Below are 17,447 nucleotides of genomic sequence, written 5' to 3' on the forward strand. Positions count from 1 at the left end.
CATGGTGCCAGGACTTACTCTACAATTTGTAATATGGCTAGGCAGGCAGCAAGCTCTGACTACTGTTTGCTTTGCAAATCTTGGTCACTTCACAATTACCTCATCCTCCCTCTCCCATCTGTGTGTTTCATCTTTTTCATTAACCAAGAGCGTAAGTTCTTTGGGGTCAGGGGCCCCAAAGCACGCAATACGGAAATAAGCCTTGGTCTCCGATTGGGGCTGATAGGTGTTACTGTAATACAAATAAATAATATCCAACTAATAAATTTTCTCCCTCCATAATTTTGCTGTGAGGTTTACTGGTGACTGATGATCACCTGCTTTCATCAACAATTAATTGTCAATTAACAATAGTAAACTCTTCAATATGTCTAATACTTCATATATTAATGTAACAAAAAGCCAGATGATTAAGTGGTGTTTGCTAAAATGATGCCTAAACTGGACCTGTAGTTTTTTGAGTTTGAGATGATCTGTAAATTTTTAACATCATATTCTTAGATTTCAAGGCCAGAAGGGACCGTTGTGATCATCTAGTCTAACTTCCTGTATAACAGGCCTTGGAACTTCTCCAAAATAATTCCTACAGCATATCTTTTAGAAAAACGTATTTGTAAGTTTTACAGTTCACACTCATTAAAGGATTCTCTTACCCAGCTGCCTTTGCTTAAAAAATGCTACTGTATATTTGGTCCCTGAGGTACTTTTTTTAAGTGTACATTAAAAAAACTGAAAACCCATGTTTCTATAATATGCTTGCCAATTCCCCCCCCCCCCCCCCCCCGTATGTTTTATGGGTGGTTTCCCTCTGGCATTTAATCTTCCTTTTTCATAGGGGGGGCGAGGGCTGTACCTCTCTGTTGTTTTTATAAATGTGTCCACTGTGTGTTCCATGGAAAATTCCTCCTAAATCTCCTCCCATCCCAGGATATTCTTTTTTTCAGTCTGACAGCTTTCCACCAGACTAGAGCTCTCGTTAGAAAATACTGTACAGGAAATCAAGAGGGAGTCTCAAGAATGGGACCTTCCTGGCCAAACAGGGAAAGTTGCCAGTTATCCTCGAATAGGGAAATTCCTTGGCTTCGAGGAACAGCTTCATCGAGAGCGTGCACTATTTAAGTGTCATGCAGGGCAAGCAAAGTTTTAAAAATGTTGTGCCACAAATGAGCAAAATTCCAATGTGACAGCAGATATTCACATGGTGTGGTGAGATTTCCTGCTATTAGGTTGAATATAACAGTTAGTTAGAAATATGCAATTTTGAGTGTGCTTAAAATTAACTTATTAATTGGAAAATAATTGAGACAGTAAAGGAGAAGAAAATTCATTCTGGGGATAAAAGATGTATCTTCGTATGCAGTATTAAAATCATTGTTCTTAACAGATTTCTTTGCAGTTGACAGACTACTTTCTATGTCTCCTCTAGAGGCACAACACACAGACTATAATATAGGCATATCAGAAAATAGGCTCTGTGCATATGTATTGTTTTCTCAAGCAAACCTAAATGGTACCATCTTTCAGGCCAGGAAAACACAGACATTGAAATGGGAGAATTTATTACTGTGCATTTGGTAGGGGCAGTGGGGGCCTGCTTTGATCAAAATATCCTGTGTGAAACACTGTGATTTATATTCATAAAACATCTGTGCAAGGCTCAGTCAAGGTTGACTCACTCGTAGGAATTTGGTGAGTTGACAGAAAAGTGCCTTTCTTGTGTAAAAGTCTATCATGGAGGAGAAAATATGCCATTTTGTAATGAACCCATATTTTAAATAATTCCTTTTGTACCCACTGTGAGTCATGGGGTTTTGGGCCTTTAGTGGATTATCCCCACCCTAGAAAGTACTAAGACTTGCAGAGAACTAGTTTGTTTAAAAATCTGCTTACTAAAGAGTTTTCTATGAATCTATTATCTATAGAGCTGGTTTCTTGTCTGCTAATACATTACACCTGTGCTTTAATGTTTTAACCAAGACTACTATGCACATTTGTTCTGTTTCCCCACTGGTTATTTTGTTTTATAAACATGCCTCTCAGTGTGTATATAATATGGCTATAACAACATACATATGAAAAAATATTCTCTCATTTTAGATATATATTAATGCTGTTCAGAGGATGGAAATTTCATTTCAAAAAGGATTTTGAGATTGTGGAATTCCTTTTTGGTTCAATTCAAAACAAAACCTGAAACAAAAGAACCTTTAGAAAATGTTTTGTTTTGGATAGATCAAAACTTCTGATTTTGTAAAAAGCAAAAACAAAAAACCCCGTTTCATTCTAAAAAGGGCAAAACAGGACTTCACCCTTTTTTCTCTGAAACAAAATTTCAGCAAAAATGACACTATTTCACAGGTTTCAGAGTAGCAGCCATGTTAGTCTGTATCCGCAAAAAGAGCAGGAGTACTTGTGGCACCTTAGAGACTAACAAATTTCTTTGAACATAAGCTTTCGTGGGCTACAGCCCACTTCATCAGATGCAGTGGTATTTCAATTTCACAGTGTTTCAATTTTAACAGAACTGGCTTCTCTAATAGAAAATGGTTCCATGCAAGTTTTTTAGAGCCAGCTCTAATGTGTGTGTGTGTGTGTGTGTATATATATAAAAAATATAATGTCAGCGGGATATTCCCATGTCCAGTAGTGTAGAAGGAAGTCAGACTGTGTATGCACTTTCTGGTTGGTGCTACTGACACTTAAAGGACAAAGGTGGGTTTAGAATCCATAATGCACTCAAGGACAAATGTAAACCATCTACAGAACCAAAAGAGTGCACGTGTGTGTGTATAGATTACCATTGCTCTCCATTGGTGGGGTGTAGACTAGATTTTATTTTTTCATATATACACATGATCTCTCTCTCTCTCTCTTGTTTCTTTCTTTAAAATGGAGTAATAGTGACAACATGCAGGATTTAGTAGCAAATGAGAGCTGCTTGGATTGGGTATAGGTGTTGGAACTAGGGGTGCTGGGAGTGCTGGCTTGAAGTGGTTTCCATCATATACAGGGTTTACAGTCTGGTTAAATGGCTCTCAGCATCCCCACTATAAAAATGGTTCCAGCGCCCCTGAACACAGCACTTATACCTTACAACATACATCCATGTACGCCCTGATCCAAAGGCCAGGTCTACACTGCAGACCTATATCGGTATAACTGTATCGCTCACGGGTATGAAAAATCCACCCCCCTGAGCAATGTAATTATACTGACCTAAACCCCCGTGTAGGCAGTACTATGTCGACAGGAGGGCTTCTTCCCGTCAACATAGCTACCTCCTCTCGGGCAGGTGGATTGACTATGCCGAGGGCAGCTTTCCCGTCAGCGCAGCAGCATCTTCACCAAAGTGCTACACCAGTGCCGCTGCGTCGCTTTAGCACTGTGCATGAAGACAAGCCCAAAGTCAGCAGTGGGCTTTATATTGACTTCAGTAGATTTTTGGAGTAAGGCCACAGACCTAAAAGTTCATCTAGCCCTTCGTTTGCTGGGGACTGTTAAGCAGAAATCACCACATCCCAGATTAAACAGCCGAGAATCTGATTTTCAGCTATTCAGTAAATTTTTAGCTTTTGTTGTTGCCAAAAATACTCTAAGTGGCCATATGTTGGGGTCCATGTTCCGAGCAACCAGCTTTGTAATCTTCAACGGCCTGTCATGTGTGCAGACTTTTATCGAAGCACTGGCTCCTGATGCTGACTGGCACTGGGTTGTTAGAAATTGAGGAACCCATATCTTGAGCTGGGTCAGTGTCTCTGCAGGTGCGTGGGCTCATTGAAAGGCCAATCTCCAAAATACGTCTCTCGAGCTTTGGAATGTCAGAAGGGTGGAATCCACTTAGTGACAACTGAACAATTCAGGACAATGACGCTTTCAACTACACTAATGATGAGCTCAGTAGTGGGACATTGGAAGGAAATGAGCCATTGTTGAGCACCAGAGTAATCTGTGAGTCATGGCATCATAGGAAGGGTGTTTGAAGTTGTCTTTGTTTCAGTAATATGGGCGACATAAATATTTCCCCACCGTTTTTTTTTCTAGTTTTACACACTCCGTTCTTTCTTTTATGTAACCGAATACTGTGAATTCCTTTCTCCTGTCTCCTTTAAATGTTTATCTCTGCCTAAGCCATCTGACAGCTGAGTCTGCCCATTATAATCACCTTTCTTGGCGTTAGGCTACCCTCATGGCAATGGTAGGAAAACATGCTTGGAGTCATGACGTGAAAATACCAGTTTACATGAAATCTACTCTGGAAAAGTATTAATTAGGATGGAGTTTTGATTGGTAATGAAGTAGTAAATCAGACTCAGTGAAAGTAAAGTTCACCAAGGCATGAAATCCAGATATCTGACCTGGACTTTTCCAACTAAGTTACTTTACACCCAACTTTTTCTCAAAAATTATGTCATTAAGTGAAATACAAGGAGAAAGTTAAAAAATATTGGACATGATGAATTTTAATAAAACCCTTTGATGTACTTTCCATGTCATAATTCCATGACTTACTTTGGGTGGGTCTTACAAGGTTTTTTCCCCTTGTCTTTTCTTTTTTTAAGACTAATGTGCTATTGAATATTTCAAGTGGAATGATCAAATGGATCCTTATTTTAACTTGTTCAGAGAAGAAACTTTCTTAATTCTTATATTCATCTTATTCTTCACTCACAGTGGTTGGAATGAAGCAGTTGCTAAAAGTTTTTGAAAGTCTGAAAATCTGCAAAGGTGTATTAGTGATTAGGTCAAGGTCCTCCCTTTTTTTTTTTAAAAAGGCTCAGGAATGACTTTTTTGGGAACCTTTATTAAGCTACAATATTGTGGTACAGTACCATGATTTAGGGTGACCAAATCACAACACTAAAATATCGGGACACATTGGGGTGCCATCAGCCCCGCCCACAGTCCACCCCTGCTCCTCCCAGGCTCCGCCCCCACTCTGCCCCGGGTCCCGCCCCCTCCCCGCTCAGCTCCCTTCCCCCTCCGCGCCCTTCCTCCTCCCCCAGCTCCCTGCTGGCTTGCTACATCCCTCCTCAGCCCCCTATCCACCGCTCGCTTCCTCACCCCGCCCACCCGCAGCTCACTCACCTCTTCACCCTCCCCGCCCGCCACTCGCCTCTTCACCCCCCTGTCCGCCACTCACCCCTACGGCGCCGACTTCCCCTCTGTCGGGTGGGTGCTTGCCCGTTCCCCACCTCTTCCCACCCAAGCATCTGCCCTCGCTCCACCCACATTCCAACCCCTTCCCCCAAGTCCCCACCCCTGCCCTGCCTCTTCTCCACCTCCTCCCCTGAGCACACTGCGTCCCCGCTCCTCCCCCCTCCCTCCTGGAAAGCGATAAGCACCGCGAAACAGCTGTTAGGCGGCAGGAAGCGCTGGGAGGGGGGAGGAGCAGGGATGTGGCATGCTGGGGGGAGGGAGGGAGAAGGAGGCAAGAAGCGGGGAGCTTGGCTGCAATTTTTCCCCGTGGGTGCTCCAACCCTGAAGCACCCACGGAGTCGGCGCCTCCCTCCCACTCGCCTCCTTACCTGAATATCGGGACAAATGATGGCCCAATCGTACATTGATCGGGACGTGGGACAAAGAGTTAAATATCGGGACATCTGGTCACCCTCCCATGATTTCTGATAACTTTGCTTTTTCTTTGTTAAATGTTTTCTGTCAGTCACCCAGTTCAGTTGTATGTTTCCCTTTGTTTGTTTGTTTGTTTTTTTCTTATTGATGAAGGTTTTGTGTGTGGTGTGTTTTGTTTTTAGAAACAGAATTTTCCTAAGAAATGGGGCTGCACTGGTTACATTAAATCCCATAGTAAGGAGAAAAAAGGGGGAGAGGACAGATTAGACTGTGAAATCTACATGCAACCAGTTACTGGTGAAACAATATTGGTTAAGCAGAAATTCACTACTAGTTAGGATTAGATATGACTGAACTAGTGGTATACCCAGCTTGCTAGATGTCAGGAAGGGTATCCTTACCATCATTATGAATAATTATCACTACCATATGTATTGCCAATAAAACGGCTAATTATTGAAGCTTCCTCACTGTTGTAAATACTAACTTTCTGTAGTGATATTATTCAAGATAATACAAACATTGCTTCAGAAGGTACATAAGAAATAAAATATACAGAGTTAATGTGCACCTCTGATTTGATCCACGGCAGTTGTCTTCAGCCCCCACATAGGCTTTGCTTGCAGAGCTGGAGACTCTATTGAATAATGTAGCTGGAATGTCATGTAACTGCAGCTGTGTACGGCTGGATACTGGGCAGGTTCTGGCCAGCAGACCTGTTATAATTGTAACCTGTTACAGCAAGGTCAGAAAAGAGGCCACGATCATGGAGACTAAGTTCCTCCCTTACCCCTAGAGAGGGATCCCTCAGCACAGAACTGAAGCATGTTAATAGGTCATTGTTGGGAAGCGTACCCAGCCACTGCCCATATTGTACTTGTTTGATAGATGAATGCACAAATCTGGAACAACAAAAATTATTTGGAGAGATGTATGCAAAGCTTTTAGCACGCACACCTTGACGGAGATTTTTTTTCTCTTTCTGACTGCATGACAGACAGAAACATTTCAGCCAAAATCATGGATAGCAGTAACTAGAGTCTTGGGCATGTTATTTCTACATTTAAGGCAGATGGAGTGCCATAACTTGCTACATTATTTCATTTTTAATCTCTATAATTTTTCTGCTGCTTCCTAGAAGCTTGTGTCCATGTAAAGGGAAAATTTGATAACTACAGCGTCTCTATGCAGCAAGACGTGTTCCCTAGCGAATTTCTGTTACATTTAGGGCTATAGAATATTTCTTCTTGTTCTCAGTGCATGGCAGTAGTTACGTTTCACTAGCACTGAGCGTCAAAGTTTCTTTTAAGTTTCTTGTTTTTAATTCCTCCATATAGCCTGTCCATCTGGGCAGCTGTATCAGTCATTGGTCTCTCAGAACTCTTCCTGTGTGTCGTACTGTTCTTGCAAAAGAGGCATCTGAGTTTTTTTCACTGCAATTAGAGCCATGAGCCTCACCATTATGTGTGAACTGGGATCTGGATGGAATGTCCTCTTTTATCCTTATACTCCTTGTGAGGTTGGCTCTAAAACACATCCCTGTTTAGGATATGATTAAGATGAAAGGCCCAGATCTTCAAAGGTGTTTAGGCTCCACTGATTTCAATGGAAATTAGGAGCCTAAATACCTTTGAGGATCTGGGTCTGAACCTGTGCTTGGAGAAGTCAATAGGAGTGCTCCCATTGATTTCACTGGTGAAGGATCTGGCCCTTTCTTTGTTCAACCACAATACTTGACAACGGTCATCAGAGGAAGCCTTGTAAGATATGTGGAAATATATAATGGCCAACATTAACTATGCGCATGTTTAAAGCTTAGCATTTTCTGAATTGCTTTAATTGTATTTTCCGAGGTTATCTGGGCATAGGTTGTATTTGCAGTTGACTTTAAACAGTATAAATTACCGTGTATGTTCAGGTATATTTGTTTCCTCTCACAACACAAGTACTTTTCTGGGTTTCAAATATGTTGTCAAGTTAAATGTCCTTGTGCTTTGGAATTCTTAGAAATGTAGATTTTCCGGTTACCTTGCTTCACTTCTTCACAATTTGACTTCTTTTTTCCTCTTGGGGTTCTTTTTTCTGTTTTCACTATTCACAATTACATTAATGGAAAAACCTAGTCATGCTATCTCAGCTTTTCACAACTCCTCTCTGCAACTAGATAGCAAAGTGCAGGATTTTGGCTCAGCCTGTGGCAGAAATGCATAGGTTGAGGCTGCCACAACAAAAGTACATTTATTCTGTTTCTCCAAATGTGGAAGGGTGTCATACAAACTGTGCTGTAAAAGGTCCACAACCTTTCCTGAACTGATGGTGGTAGATTTTGACCATGAAAGGCCAGATCCAGAGGTGCTTTAGATCTGTGGAGTCCCTTTGCAATAAATGTACACCATTTATGGATCCAGCCCAAAGTAGAGATTTTTTAAGATGTTTATTTCTAGAGGGAAAGCTAAATATCAAAATTATAGAATACAAAAGTGGTGAAAGGTGCTTATCAAACCACAAGTTCTTGCAGAACAAGACCTGAACAGCTTTTTGTCTTATTTACTATTCTTCTGCTTTTGGCCAAGTAAATCTCCCTGTTCTAAACATTTAAAAGTCCAGTGTAGTTACATTCTATCTTGCTGTTATGTCTGGACAGTTTAGTTGGCTTTGCAGCGTCTTAGAGGCTTAGGGCAGATAAAGAGATGATTAGGGAAAAAATGCTGTTGAGGGTAGACAATGAGCCTCTCCTTAAAGATAATGACTGTGATTAGTAGCACAGATAAAGACAGTCCCTCCATTCCATACCACTGTTATATATTTAATATTGTAGTAACAGGTTCCACATGTTCAGAAACAAACTCCTCTCACAGCATGTTAAGCAACTGTACGTAAACATATCAGTCACCCCATTTGAGCAAAGCGAATAACTGAAGACATGTAAAGAGTGCAGCAAAACAGAGGGTGGAAGAACCACACCAATGGGAGAAAATGATGCATAAGGAAAAAATATCAGGAACATCCATGCCAAGATATTTTTTTTTTTTTTTACACTTTGGTAGTTTAAGATTAACAAAGTCTTATATTCCTAACTTTAGCTTTCCCCTTTCTCTTGCCACCTAGAGTTATCCACTTCTCTGTGCTGCTTAGAATTTCAATTATTGTCTGGTAGAGAATTTTCTTGTATTGCTTCACCACTCCTGCCATATCTGAGAGTACAACCATTTGAGGCCCAAAAACTCAGCTAGCTCACAGACTTCGACTAATAGTGAGCCTAAAAGAGGACTCATTGTGTCCTTCCAATATTATGGCTGCACACCACCTTGTTCTGGGTATATCTGGTAACTGAGTGTGTTCATCATCTTTTCCAGGTGCACAAAATGTGCAGCTATGGATATCCATCTAGGTGGAGCGTGTGGAGGCAGCGAAGTTTAGATCTCATAACATCATACTAAAAGAACATTTTGACTTGTTGGAGATAGTTTTAAACAATAGAATGGAAAACAGCCAACTGTCACTGTTTCAGAGATGCTACACTTAATTTGCTTGGAGAATTCTCTGTGGCCCACAGTTAATGAAAGAGGTGTCCTTTTTGAGGAAATGGAAACAACTTGTATATTGTAGGGACCCTTGCCAATACTTTCTTTAAAACAAACCAGCTAGCAAACAGAAGTTTAATACATGAAAAATACTGACTGAAAGACTGACTTGGATTGAGCTGAGAAATCCATCATCTGTCAGGAAACAGGTGCTTAAAAACAAACAAATGTGCTTTAGTGACCGTGAAAGCAACTCTGATATCAGGATGGTGAGCCAGATAATAGTGGGAGGCATTCATTTGTTATAAAACTTTACATAAGTTGGGCTCTTTGTGTTCGAGATCATTGCAAGAAAGGAATAGCCGGTTTTCCAACCAATTTAAGGTAAATAGCAAATTGGTTGTACACATTTTTCTTTTAAGATGTTTGAGGTCATGTTTATCTGCATTTTTTTAACAGCTAGCAAAAATTGTATAGGGTACGCAAGAGTAGCTCCTCCAAACAGTGATTTAAAGCCATTTTAAAATGATGTTACAGAATGAATCTAACTCCACTCTGCTTTGTCTTGGTCGCTCCTATGATAGCAGCACTTCAGCACTCAGTAGTAATAGTAGTCTGTCAGCATATCCACTGTACTCTGACCTTACTCACAACAAAGGGATTTAATCTATTCTTATTTGCCCCAACAGACTTGTTCCCCATTGCCAAATCAGTTTGCTGTGCAATTCCAATGAAGCAGTAATTGAGGTCATAATTTGGCCCACAAAATCTTTCATTTAATAGGGAAGTGTATGAGGAGAAGAAGAGAACCCAGCTTAACTCTCAGAACCCTGGCTGAGGTTGAAAGGCTGACAGTAAGAAAAAAACAAACATAACTTTTTTTTTATCCGGAATCACTGAGAAACAATAAACATGGAACCCCTTAATGCTCTTTTTACAGAGTTACTTTTCAGAGTAACTCTAAATATAAGGCACAATGATTTGTACTGGCTGTGATACTATTTGCACATTGTTGAAGACACAAATTATTGTCATGCAGCCAAACTTTCAAAAGTAGAGACTGCTGTTCTGTGCCTGAGATTTTGAGTGACCAACTTGAGAACCCAGAGTCCCTTACCGTGGGTATCTCAAGATAAGAGTGCAAAAATGGAGAGCACCCAAAATCGTGAACACTTTTGAATATTCTTGATTTCGAGAATTATATATGTAGAGCACCTACATCTTAAGTGTAGCAGTCTTAAAGGGAGTCCACATTATGAGATGCACTGTCCTTTTTTGAAGCCTCCTGTATTATTAAAATATGGAAATCCAAGCACTCTTTTATGTCTTTGTTCAAATATGATCTTTTAAAACAAAAAATGAAATGTTTAAATGGCTTCACTGATGCGTGAAGCCATGAGTACTGCCGTCATCGTTAACGAGAGTGTCTCACTTCTAAAGTCATGCACTCTACACTATGCTTTGAATAGTCCAACACTTTTGTATTAGGAGTTCACCACTTTGTACTGAGAAAACTTATTAGTGCATCCCACACACATTCCAACACAGAGTTTGTTACACGTTACAACACAGATCAAGGCCCACAAAAAGTCACCGACTTGTGCTTTTGTGCATATTTGTACACATCAGATAATTGTGCATGTAGATGTACTTTTAGCCATGCACTCACCTGATTTGTGTGCATCACGTGGGGTTTTATTATTATTTTTCAACTTGGATTATAGTTCCACTTGGGGTTACCAACCAAGCTAAGGGCTAGGTGCTCTGCAAACACAGAGATGGACTGTGCCATCAACAGCTTGTTTTGCATGTGCAATGGTTGTGTGCAACTACTTAGCTCCACTTCCAGTAATAAGCTAACGTGTAACATCACTGTAATTCATTCATTTCTAAATGATAAAGTTATAATGTTGCATAAAGTAAAAAAAAAATCTTTATGTATATCTAATGCACAGCCTGCAAGCCTCTACAGTCAATGTTCCTAACTGCCACTCTGACCTTTACTATATTAGCGTGTAACCTGCAGAGAGAATAGTAGGACATGTAGAACACTGTATAGATTTCTAGAACAAAGACATTGCAGACAATACCTTGGAAAATTCTGCGCTTGATGTCTGCGAGTAACAAACACAATGCTCGGATTTGTGTGAATTCCTCTGAGATTCCACAACACAATGTGATGAATGTTGTATAGTTCCATCACTTGAAAAACTACAAAGAAAATGTAAGTAATCTCTTTCACTTTGTGCACATAAAGTGTAGCAGTCTGGACCTGGCCAGCTTTTAATGTGGTCCTCTGCTGCATAAATTATGAGTGCTCCAATTTACTAGTTACTACAGGCAATAAATCCAGTTCATTGCATTAAGCTGATAAAGCCATTACATTTATTGTTCGGGGTCATTAAAAAAATCTAATCAACAGATTAACAATTATCCCAATTTACTGTACAAAGCTTAGCACAGGAATTGATGGCACTGATCAAAGACAGGATCTTGTATTCAGTCCCCTTTTGCTTACCTTCTGCATCTACTGTGTTAATGTCACCGCTGCAAGTGGAACATGGCATCTCCAAGCTGCTTCTAAGTAATATCTAGCTACCCAAGTGAAATAGTCTGGTTCTTGTGGGCTCTGTTCTGTCACAGCAAAGTCAATGCTATTGTTAGTCACAATGTGATGCTGTATGCTGCTTTCTCTCCTGGTGTCCTTTTACCTATTCCAGAAAAGAGTCGTCTTGTAACATAAATGAAAAGCAACTGTATTCCTTATCTTATTTATGGTTTCTTTATTGTAAATAGGAAACAATAACAAATTATGTTCATCTTTGCAAGGAATACATCTTTCACTTACATCTTAATTCCTGCAGTTCAAAAGGAGGCTCAACCTCCTGACTTGGGGGAAGGTCTCTCTTCCAGTGGATAAGACCAAGAGGAGCTTGCCAATAAGCCAAAGAGCACAGTTGGGATGGATGTCTCTGTGGGCAAAGCTGCCTTTTGGTAGGGGAGCTTGGTGTCTGAAAGCAAGAAGAGAGCTGTTCTTTGTGGAACGATTTCTGCATGCGTCTGATTAGAGAGCTGCTTTTTTACGGGGGGCTGCAAGGATCTTGCTGTGGACAGAGAGATTAATTCATTATCAGCAGACACAATCTGTTAAGTAGGAGCTTTGAACTTGGGTGCACAGGCACTTCATGTGTATCATACACACATTTCTAGCAGTCAGGAAATGGATGGTTTCACTTTTGCTGTCTATCTACAGGGCCGGCTCCAGGCACCAGGCAACCAAGCTGGTGCTTGGGGCGGCGCGGCGCTCGGGCCGCCGGGGAGAGCGGGGCCACAGCCGGGCTCGCCGCCCTCCCCCCGGTGCTCTGGCCGCCCTCCCCCCCGCGCCCTCCCCCCGGCTCGCCGCCCTGCGCTCTGGCCGCCGGGGGGAGAGCCGAGCCCCAGCCGGGGCTCGCCGCCCTGCCCCCGGCGCTCTGGCCGCGGGGGGGGGGGGGAGAGCCGAGCCCCCGCCGGGGCTCGCCGCCCTCCTCCCGGGGCTCGCCGCCCTGCGCTCTGGCCGCCGGGGGGAGAGCCGAGCCCCAGCCGGGGCTCGCCGCCCTGCCCCCGGCGCTCTGGCCGCGGGGGGGGGGGGGGAGAGACGAGCCCCCGTCGGGGCTCGCCGCCCTCCTCCCAGGGCTCCGGCCGCCCTCCCCCCGGCCGCCGGAGGGAGAGCGGAGCCCCCGCCGGGGCTCGCCACCCTCGCCCCGGGGCTCCAGCCGCCCCCCCCCCCCGGCCCCGCGCCCTCCCGCCGCCCCCCCCCCCCCGGCCCCGCGCCCTCCCCCCTGCGCTCTGGCCGCCGGGGGGAGAGCCGAGCCCCAGCCGGGGCTCGCCGCCCTCTCGCCGCCCTGCCCCTGGCCCTCTGCCCGCCGGGGGGAGAGCGGAGCCCCCGCCGGGGCTCGCCACCCTCGCCCCGGGGCTCCAGCCGCCCCCCCCCCCCTCCGCGTGGGGGGGGGGGGGAGGCGGCCGGAGGCTTTTTTGCTTGGGGCAGCAAAAAAGCCAGAGCCGGCCCTGTCTATCTCCCCTTTTTTCTGCACTCTGAACTCAGAAGAGTTTGCATACTGTACTCTTGTGATTTTGGAGTCTCCACCTGGCTGTCAGAGGAGAGATCTGTACCCTTTAAATAAAGGATGATGACATACTAGCAAACAAGATTGTTAAACCCCACTGCTCATTTGTCATGCTTCTGACTGCCATTAACTAAACCTCCAGTATCTGAGACTACTGGTAAAAGAGAAGCTGAAAAGCGCCTTATACGAATCTTTGTTGTATTTCGGATTGCAGGTTGGCAGTGGTGCCAGCTGTTTTTACTTCGAGCTATAAAATGTACCAAAGGAGTTTCCAGCAGGCATAAATAACAAACCCGTTTATATCATGTCAGGGGTATGGAAGCAGGTCTTTGAGAAATGATCTCATAGGCATTCTTTGTCGTAGATCTGGCACATACTCTGTGCTTCATTCTTTTCTAAAAACAACTCCCGTCTTTAACACTGGCATGTCCCACACATACTTCTCCTGCTAGGTCTACATTAACCAGACCCACACTGCGTTTGGAAGGTAACGGCTGCAGATTTATTTAGTGACTTTTATATCCACTTATTTACAGTGGTATTGAGCCTCATAATACTCCCCACCCACAAATCTTCTATGAAGCTTCCAATTTTAGCATTGATTCATCTACTGCTGTTCCCTATGGCATTCACACTTCCAACAATCTTTCACGCGCTATCTAGGAAATCACTATAGGACATGGACATTGCTACATTATAGATAAATCTAAAATTGCTTTTATTATGAATTGTCTGACTGTAGCAGTACCATAGGAGAAACTAATAAGCATTTTTGCACATAAAGGACAAGTGCTCACACATGACCTATCTGTAATAGTCAGACTTCTGGGTGTGGGTGAAGTTTTTCTTTGGCTTTTTGTATTGCCAGTCTGCATATTGGAAGGAAAAGGAACATTCAAAATTTAACCACAAACACCAAGGCTGAACTGATCAATCATGGCTGGTTAAAGTTAAGCCCCTAAATCTATATTTAAGCACCATAATGACTGCGTTGATTTTTCAGAGGTGCTGAACTCACCAGTGGGAGCTGTGTGGGGAAAATACATATCAGCTGTTTGGGTGCATAAATATAGATTCTGGGGCATAACTTTAGCCGTCCACTTTGGATAATTTGGCCCAAGTGGGTACCTGGCCCTAGAACGGGTCTCAATAAATTTGCGAACTTAAGCACATTAGTTTCTTGAATAATTCCTGACATTTTTTGATGAAAATTAGACTTGATTCCAAAGAGATCCATCCTGAATGACCAAAATTGCTTCTGATGAATTGCAAGTGCAATTCTGCTCTGTGAAAGTGGCTTCGAGGGGTTCTATGTTAGTTGTTTCTCATTGATTTCATTATAAAATATATTAAGTTCACAAGTTAATTTTTTTTCTAACTACCAGGCCTGCAACATGAGACCTGAAAATCAAGCTCTGGTCTTTCCTTTTCACCCATCGTCACTGGGAATAAAGGTTCTGTATGCCAAATTATGCCTTCAGTTATACCTGGAGCAATATTGTATGCATTGGGTTTGAACAGGTGTAACTAACTGGCTATATAATGAAATTGAGCAAACAATTCTGCTGATGGTACAGAAAAATAGTATCCTTGTTTTTCCTGAGCTGTATTGGCTCTCCAGAGCTGTTTGGGAGTATAAGATAGTAAACTCTTACTACACAGGGAGCAAATCTCCTAGGGAAGAAGGGTCCATTTTCACATGCTGTAGTCACTTTTCAGAGTAAACCCTCACTGTTGTAAAGTAACATAATATTTGTGTTTAGATGGCCCATTGGATTAGCACACTGGCCTTTTATTTCTACAAACAGCACTTCAAACCCTCTTTTAATCACATGTATAAGTGTATTCTGAACTCTGACAATTGCAGCTGGTCTACAGGAGCAGGGCTGACAGAGATAAGGTTCTAAGCAGTAATTAATTAACTAATCCTCCAGATAAGATGAAAGATACACAGAGGGTTGCCAGGCATCTGGTTTTTGACCAGAACGCCAGGTGGAAAAGGGACCCTGGTGGTTCCAGTCAGCACTGCTGACCAGGCCGTTAAAAGTCCAGTCAGCGGCGCAGCTGAGCTAAAGCAGGCTCCCTGCCTGCCCTGGATCTGTGCCGCTCACTGGAAGCAGCCAGCATGTCTGGCCCCTAGGCGCGGTGGCATGCTGCCCCCACCCACAGCGGTGGTGGCACCGGTATCACTCACAGTACAGAGCCGCCTGGCCTCACCTCCGTCTAGGGGCTGGACATGGCGGCCATTTCTGGGAGCAGTGTGGAGCCAGGGCAGGCAGGGAGCCTGCCTTAGCCCCACCGCACCACCGACTGGGAGCCCCCTGTGGTAAGCATCACCCAGCCGGAGCCCATACCCCGAACCCCCTGCCCCAGGTCGGAAACCGCTCCCTCACCCAACTCCCTATCCCAGGCCTGAGCCCCATCCCAGAGCCCCTACCCCTGAGCCCCCTCCCACACCCCGAACCCCCTGCCCCAGGTTGGAAACCCCTCCCACACTCTAACATCCTCCCAGACCCGGCACCCGCACCCCAACCCCCTGCCCCAGGCCTGAGCCCCCTCCCTGAGCCCCCTCCCACACCTCAACCCCCTGCCCCCTCCCGGAGCTCTCTCCTGCATCCCAAACTCCTCATCCCTAGCCCCACCCCAGAGCCCACACCCCAGCCGGAGCCTGAACCCCAAGCCCTTTTGGCTCAGTTAACTTTTGGCATACAAATAAGTTTTCATTTTTTATGAAATAGATGTGATTATATTTTATTTTGAGGTTTACAAAATATCATTGAACCTTAAATTGCTCTCTGCCTCATACTGCACTGTGTGTTCAAAGGACACAGGCAAATAGCTTTTATAGATATATCTATATCTATAAAAATATTCCACTACAAGAGATTCTATCCGTGTTGATAGGCACAACAGTTACCTATGCCATTCTTTTAATTAAAGATGGCGAAAAGGGAGCATTCTAATTAGCTTATAAAAGCTTCAGCCCATGTTGTGTGACAAATTAGGATGCCTTGGTTAAAACTCTTATCCACATCCCAGCTGTTATCCATTAAACTACCGGGCCAAATTCTGCACTCCTTACTCAGGCAAGGCTCCCGATATAGTCTTCTGAGCAAAGACTGCATGACATTTCCTGCTGTTTGATTTTAATGTTGTGATTAATGTAATTTAAATGGAAAGGAATGAAAAGCACAGGAGGTATTACAAGGCTAAACATCCAGGGCTACATTTTCTAAGGGTCTTCCACCTGGCCTTTTGGTAGCAAGTAATAGTTTTGTACACTGTTTTCCTCGAGGCGGTTGTGCCTGTGAAGAAACATAGATTTTTGTACACAATCTGCAGTTGCCCATGCAAAACCTGCAATTGATTTGTCTTAAAAGTGTGGTTTATGGGCAAAAATGCAATTTGCGCACACAAACTTGAGTTCTTGTGAATGCAAAAACTTGGCTGGGAAAAGTTGTCAACAACAGTTGAGTTTTTTAGTTGAGGCCCCACAGCATTTTCAGTTTGTGTTAGCTTGTGTGTTGCCTCTCTGTGCCTCTGAAATATTGTATCTGCCACTTGGACAAAAGTCGGTCTCCAGTAGGAAAAAATGCTCTTTTTTTAAAGCCTTTTTAAAACAACGACAAACCCGCACAATTTATGGGGTGCTGAGAGTGACTATGGTAGACGCAGCAGAAAACTAGAAAGTAGGAAACTCTGAAACCTCCATGCTACCTCCTGCGTTGGCAGGATGTTAGAGCTTCTAAGAATTACCCATTTATTTGGGGTGGGTGAGTTGGGTGCCCAGCTCCCACTAAAAGCTGTCAAGGCACTTTTGACCATACCACCACCTCCTCCAAAGTCCATTGAAGTCAGTAGCAGTCTTTCCATTGACTTCACGGGGCTTTGGACCAGGCTTTATAAAAAGCACAGTCAGTGCAGTTGTGCCCTGCACCGTCTGGACAGCTTGGTTTTTTCCCAGGCCTACAGTGGTCCTCCTGGAGCCTGTCTGTGGCACTCTTTGGGGAGGAGAGAGTGTGCAGCTTCCTCTCTATCAGCCACCCTTTACATAATAGCAATATATTTCTATGAATGGAAAAATCTCCGTATTGTTTAAGTATTAAGCAATCTCTGTTTTATAGATAGGATTTGTGTATGGTGACGTATCATGTGGGGGCCCCCTGTAGGTGCCCCTTTGGTTCTGGACCTGCACCTTCATGCCTTTGAGGGGTGTAGTAAGATCTCATGATGTGTTCACACCTCATTT

The 17,447-nt window shown here is 43.5% G+C and overlaps 1 protein-coding gene across 1 annotated transcript in view; it reads left to right on the top strand.

Annotated features, from left to right (window-relative positions):
* The window catches only part of ADAMTS3 (ADAM metallopeptidase with thrombospondin type 1 motif 3), a 187,677-nt gene that overhangs the window by 103,864 nt on the left and 66,366 nt on the right, over positions 1–17,447 (top strand).

This window comes from Emys orbicularis, chromosome 5 (genome assembly GCF_028017835.1).
Source record: "Emys orbicularis isolate rEmyOrb1 chromosome 5, rEmyOrb1.hap1, whole genome shotgun sequence".
NCBI lineage: Eukaryota > Metazoa > Chordata > Testudines > Emydidae > Emys > Emys orbicularis.